The sequence below is a fragment of the Ictidomys tridecemlineatus genome, chromosome 9 (genome assembly GCF_052094955.1).
Source record: "Ictidomys tridecemlineatus isolate mIctTri1 chromosome 9, mIctTri1.hap1, whole genome shotgun sequence".
Lineage (NCBI taxonomy): Eukaryota > Metazoa > Chordata > Mammalia > Rodentia > Sciuridae > Ictidomys > Ictidomys tridecemlineatus.
Genome location: NC_135485.1, coordinates 117,628,764 through 117,634,407, shown reverse-complemented (window position 1 = coordinate 117,634,407; position 5,644 = coordinate 117,628,764). Strand labels below are relative to the sequence as shown.

The following is a 5,644-nucleotide window of genomic DNA, read 5'->3' as shown; positions in this document are numbered from 1 at the left end:
TATTTGCTTAGTAAATCTATTTTTGAAGAAAAAAAAATATTCCTAAGCCCCAAATCTCACCAGTTTGTCTGTTGTGACCAGTATACCCTTGATTCATGGGGACAAAATTACTCATCTGATATTTTTTGGTTTACCATTTTACTCCTATATTTGAATCCTCCCATAGGATACTTATAATAGTTGTAAATAATAGAATTGGCAGGTTAATTTGTTTAAATTTTATGGTATATTTTCTGATCTTTTATGAATATTTCACAAAGAAAATATTTTATAGAATCTCATTAGGACATTATAATAGGAAGTATAAATATATGATAAAAAAGTGAAGAAAAATAATTTGTTTTTATTTGTACATTATAGTTATACATAATTAGTGGATCTCATTTTTAATATTTTTAGTTGTAGATGGACACAATATCTTTATTTATTTTTATGTGGTGCTGAGCATGCAAGGCACATGCTCTACCACTGAGCCACAACCTCAGTCCCCATGCATCTCATTTTGACCCAATAATACATGCATGGAATATCATTAATTCCATTGCAGTTCCTAGTACTCACTCTTTTCCTTCCCTTCTCCCTTCCCCACTCCACTTCCTCTCTTCTATAGGCCTTCATTCTATTTATTTATTGTTTTTTAATTGGTGCTTTATAGATAAACATAAAGGTGAAATTCACTATGGTACATTCATACATGTACATGGCATAATTTGATTGATTTCATTGTGCAGGTTTTCCCTTTTCCTATTCTTCTTCCCTCCCCCTCTATCCTCTTCTTGTACTCCAATCTCTATTTTAATTTCATGGAATCCCTCACCTTTTTTTTCTATCTACTTATTTTGTTCTAGTTTTCAAATATTAAACAAAAAAATTGACCCTTGACCTTCTAAGTGTGGCTTATTTCACTTAGCATGATATTCTCCAGTTCCATTCATTACCAGCAAATGACATAATTTCATTCTTCTTTGTGGCTGAGTAAAATTCTATTGTGTAAATTTAACACATTTTCTTGATCCATTCATCTGCTGACTGGCACCTGGACTGATTCCATTCTTTCACTTTCAGTCTGTAGATGTCTTTGCCTGTATGTTGAGTCTTTTGTAAACAACATATAATTGGATATTTTTAAATCCATTCTGCCAATCTATTTATTTTGGTTGGAGACTTTAGACCATTTGTATGCAGTGTTTCCACAGGGAAATGGTTTTATGTCCTGCATTTTGATTTATTCATAATGCATAATGCAGAATTGATTTTCCTTCAATTGACTATTCGGCTAATGCAATTCATCCCTATGTTGGATTTTATTTTTATTTTTCATTTCTTCGGTATGAAGTACTTCATTTACTATATTTTGAAGTTCTGGCTTAGGGTTATGAATTTTTTTAGTTTCTGTTTATCAGGAAGGTTTTTGTTCCATCTTCAATCTGTAGGATATTTTTTGCTGGATATAGACTCTTGGTTGTTATTCATTTTCTTTCAGGGTTTGGTGTATATTCTTCCAAGCCCTCTTGGCTTTTAGACTCTAGTCTGAGAAACCAGAAATTTTAATTGTTTTACCTCTAAATGTGACCTGCCTTTTTTCCCTTGCAACTTTAAAAATTCTATTCTAATTTTGTATATTAGGATTTTAGTTATTATGTGTCTTAGGATCCTTTTTGATCTTGCCTATTGAGGTTCTAAATGCCTCTTATATTTGGGTTTTCATCTCATTGCTAAGGTTTGGACAACTTGCTGGTATTTTTTCATTGGAAATGTTGTATACTCCTTTAGTTTGTATTTTGGTACATTTTTCTACACCAATAGTTCTTATATTTGGTCTTTTAATGTTGTTCCATATTTATTGAATACTCTGGTCATGATATCTTATCATCTTTTCTTTATTGTTGACTTCATTATCAAGATTATATACTTTATCTTTGTGGCCTAAGGATCTGTCTTCTATGTGGCCTAATATACTGATGGTGCTTTCAATTGAATTTTTAATTTTATTTATTGAATCTTTTATTTCTAGGATTTCTGTTTGGGTCTTCTTCAGAATCCCTATCTTTTTATTGAAATGATCTTTCATGCCTGTATTTTTTCGCAGTTCATTTATTACATCTTCTTTTAGTTCATTGAACATTTTAACTTGAACTTTCTAAATTCTTTAACTGATGTGTCCTCTACTGTGGTGTCAATGGAAGCAGTTCTTGAAGTGTTGTGGACTATTTGTGGTGGTTTGTTTCCTTGCTTTTTTATATTGTTTATCTACCCATCTACAGGATGATAATCTCTTTTATTTTTATGTAAGGGTATATTTAATGGGCTTCTTTCTCTTAAGTGTCCTAGTCTGGGTAAATATCCAAATACCAACATTTCCCCTCAATGTGTATCATCTAGTATCAGCAGCACTTTGAGAGGAGATGCTAAATCCTATTAACTACAATCACTTCAGAGGCAGAGCCATGTACTAATTAACCTTAGGGAAAACTCTTATTGAAAATGATCAGTTATTGTAATGTGGGCATAAAATTGTAATATTCTTGAACAGGTTGAGAAATTAATTATTAAAGAAAGTAAAGTTACTATTATACTATGTAATGGTTACAGGAGAGAGAGAAAAAAAATGGGAAAAGGAAAAATAAATAGAAAAATATAAAAATAATGATACAAACAAAGATAAAAAGAAGCAAAAGAGATGAAGGGAAGATTTAAGGCAAGAGCAGGTTATACAAGAGGAAAAAGACTGAGAAGAGCAAGTGTTAAACCCAAGTTAGTAAAATGAAGATAGAATGATTCCAGTCAATGCTTCAAAATATTAGGAGAAATATAAATGGGTTGAGGGCTGCAATGCCTCTCATACTCTGAAATATACATAAGAAATAATCTTGTATGCCTTCCTGAAGTAAAGCTCCATGTATGCTGCACTGTCTAATCCAGTGTTGGCTTCTTGTGTATATTTCAGAGTATGAGAGGCATGATGTTCTAAAACAGGTATATTTTAATATGTTTGATGTATCACTGGATGGTCTGTGGGGTGTTTAGGCGCTGCTGCCACCTCTGGAGTGCAGGTTGCAGGTTGGTGGCCTTGTGTCTGGGTACACTGGGTGGTGACTGGTCTGTGGGATGCTTCTCTATAAGCCCCTTTGTGAAGTCCACAGCTATTGCACAGGGTCTTCCTCTGGCTATTGGGGTTATTCTCAATAACTACCCTCTGTGGGTCCATGTGTCTGAATGAAAATTGAGTTGACAACTCAATTTTCTAATAACTCTGGCACTTACAGGTATAGACCCTCCTAGAGGTGCTGGAACACAGGAGCTACTTCTCTGTTTGTTTTCCTGGTTTCTCACCAGCCAGTGCTTTTCTGTCAACCCAGAGGCCCAAGTCTGCAAATTTGAAGAGTGCAGTATCTGCTTGCTGTTTCTGTTGGATGTTGGGAGTGCAGGGTGAAGCACCCAGGGTTGTCACTGAGTACACACTTCCCTCTGCAAGGGCTTCTATATAGTGTCATAGAGCTTTTTGACTAAAACTGTGGGGCCTATGAATGCAGGCTCTCTGTGGCTGGTCTGGAATGCAGAAATGTCTACCCTGGCTAACATGAATCAACAAGCTACCATTTCTGTGACCGGAGTAGAATGAAAATTTGCCCACCTTCATCTGAGCTCTTATGGCTCATGGTTGTGAATCACTGAGTGCTCTCTTCACTCTGCTTCGCTTCTTTGTAGAGGTGCTACCTTTTTTTTTTCTTTTTTCTTTGTTTTTTAAGCATCTTATTTATGTAAAAAATGCAGCAAACTTTTAAATGAGACAAAATATCATTTTCAAAAAGCATGAAGAAATGAATATATTTAAACATACTCAGCTCATAATAGAGCAAATAATTCACATTATATGAATTATTCTATATGCTATAGCATGTTTACTGAACTAGCAACAGAGAAAGTTGGTCAAAGGAAAGTAGAGGAACTTTGTCTTGTAAGATCAGAACCGAGGGTTCCATAATCAACTGGCAGACACTCAATATTGTATCTATAGTTAAAAATGTGCATGATAGGAACTCCAGGGATCTTCCAGATTCTTCGCTTAAGGTCACAGTTGGGTCACAGTCAACTGTGACCCCAATGTAACACTTGTTCTGAGTTACTCTTTATACTAAGCAGTCCTCTGCATTGGTTCCTTTTGTGTTCATGATCATTGTTCAAATTGTGGATTCTTTTCGATCCTTAAAGCCACTCAATACTTTTGCCCCAATTTCTCAATTTCAGTCATTACCAATCGGTTACACAAGGGATACACTTGGCATACAGACAGTCCATCAACAACTGCACTAAGTCCAGTTTGGCTTTAATGGAAAAATGGATAAAGTTGGTAACAACCAGGATATGATAAGGTGGGCCCAGGTGTGTATTATATTGGAAGAATAAACAGGAAGGGTGATGGGGGACTTTTCTTTCCTTCAGTGCACTGGGACCTTTCTTTTGTTTATTTTTAGGTTTTAATCCATCCTTTTCTTTAAGCCTCTCATCTCTGAAACTAAGCATTCACTTCACAGTCACATACTTCCTTGCTTTCTTTTACTTCCCCATGTTCACGCCTCACACCCATTTCTTCCTGATCAGAGATGGTATCCTAACACCTGGTGGCTGGCTGTAACTGTGGATCCTATGTGTGCAGGCTCTTTGTGGGCAATCTGTAGCACAGAGTCCTCCACCTTGACTACTGAAGATCACTAGGGTTTTACCAATCCCCATGATGGAGGTAGGATGTCTATTGATCCTTCTTTGCCTGAGCTCCTGTGAAGACTATGTGAAGAGCTAGGTTAGGGTTAGCATTCTGGGGCAGGAGGTAGGGGGCTGTTGGGGGGCATGGTTAAGTAACCCTCAACTAGCAATAATTGCTTTACAATTTTTTTCTAGATGTATTACTGAGACAACCCATTTCAGAGGCATTCTCTCCAGCTTTTTCTATTACAGTCTGTAGGTGAGGAGAAGCTGTATGGATTTAATTGCCTTCAGTGAGGTTTGCCAGTTGTGGACTCAAAAAGGCAACCTTGCCCCACACGGTGTTCAGCCTACAATTTGTGCTAAACTGTGTAATCTGTGCTGCCCTTCTTTTGTTTTAAACTTGGTGTGCTTTGCTCTTCTTCAAAACTTTTTTTTAAGGAAGTAACATTATGGGATGTTCCTCTCCTTCTTTCCCTCTTTGGTAAACCTCTCTCCTAAACCCTCTCTGATTAGGGTCTGGGTTAAAAAAAAAAAAAATTTTAAGTGTTTTTATTTTCTGTGCTGGTAACCAAGTCTCCAAGTCTCAAGCTGTCCAATATTGACTTGTAGAGTGTTCACACTGTCATCCCTCAGTCAGAACAAACAGTCAGCTCTTCTTCGTTCATTGTTTCATTTCTGGACTGTAGAGAAGTCAAAGGTTGATGCCTAGATCCACTCTGCCATCTTGCTTAGCTGGAGAGAAGTTGAGTGAAGGCAACATTTCGACATGGTTAAAGGTATATCTGCTAAATAAGTCACTGAATTAGATTTAATTTCATAAAAATTAGTTAAATGGATTTTAATTGTTGATTCTTAAAGGCATGATTAAATGAAAAACATGCTTTGAAAGATTAACAATAAGTGCAGAAAACATTATACATTGTTTTTGTTTGTGTTT

The 5,644-nt window shown here is 35.9% G+C and overlaps 1 pseudogene; it reads right to left on the bottom strand.

Moving 5' to 3' along the window:
• Positions 1-3,930: 3,930 nt before the first annotated feature.
• Positions 3,931-4,569, bottom strand: LOC101957834 (rRNA-processing protein FCF1 homolog pseudogene; annotated as a pseudogene).
• Between the last annotated feature and the right edge of the window lie 1,075 nt (positions 4,570-5,644).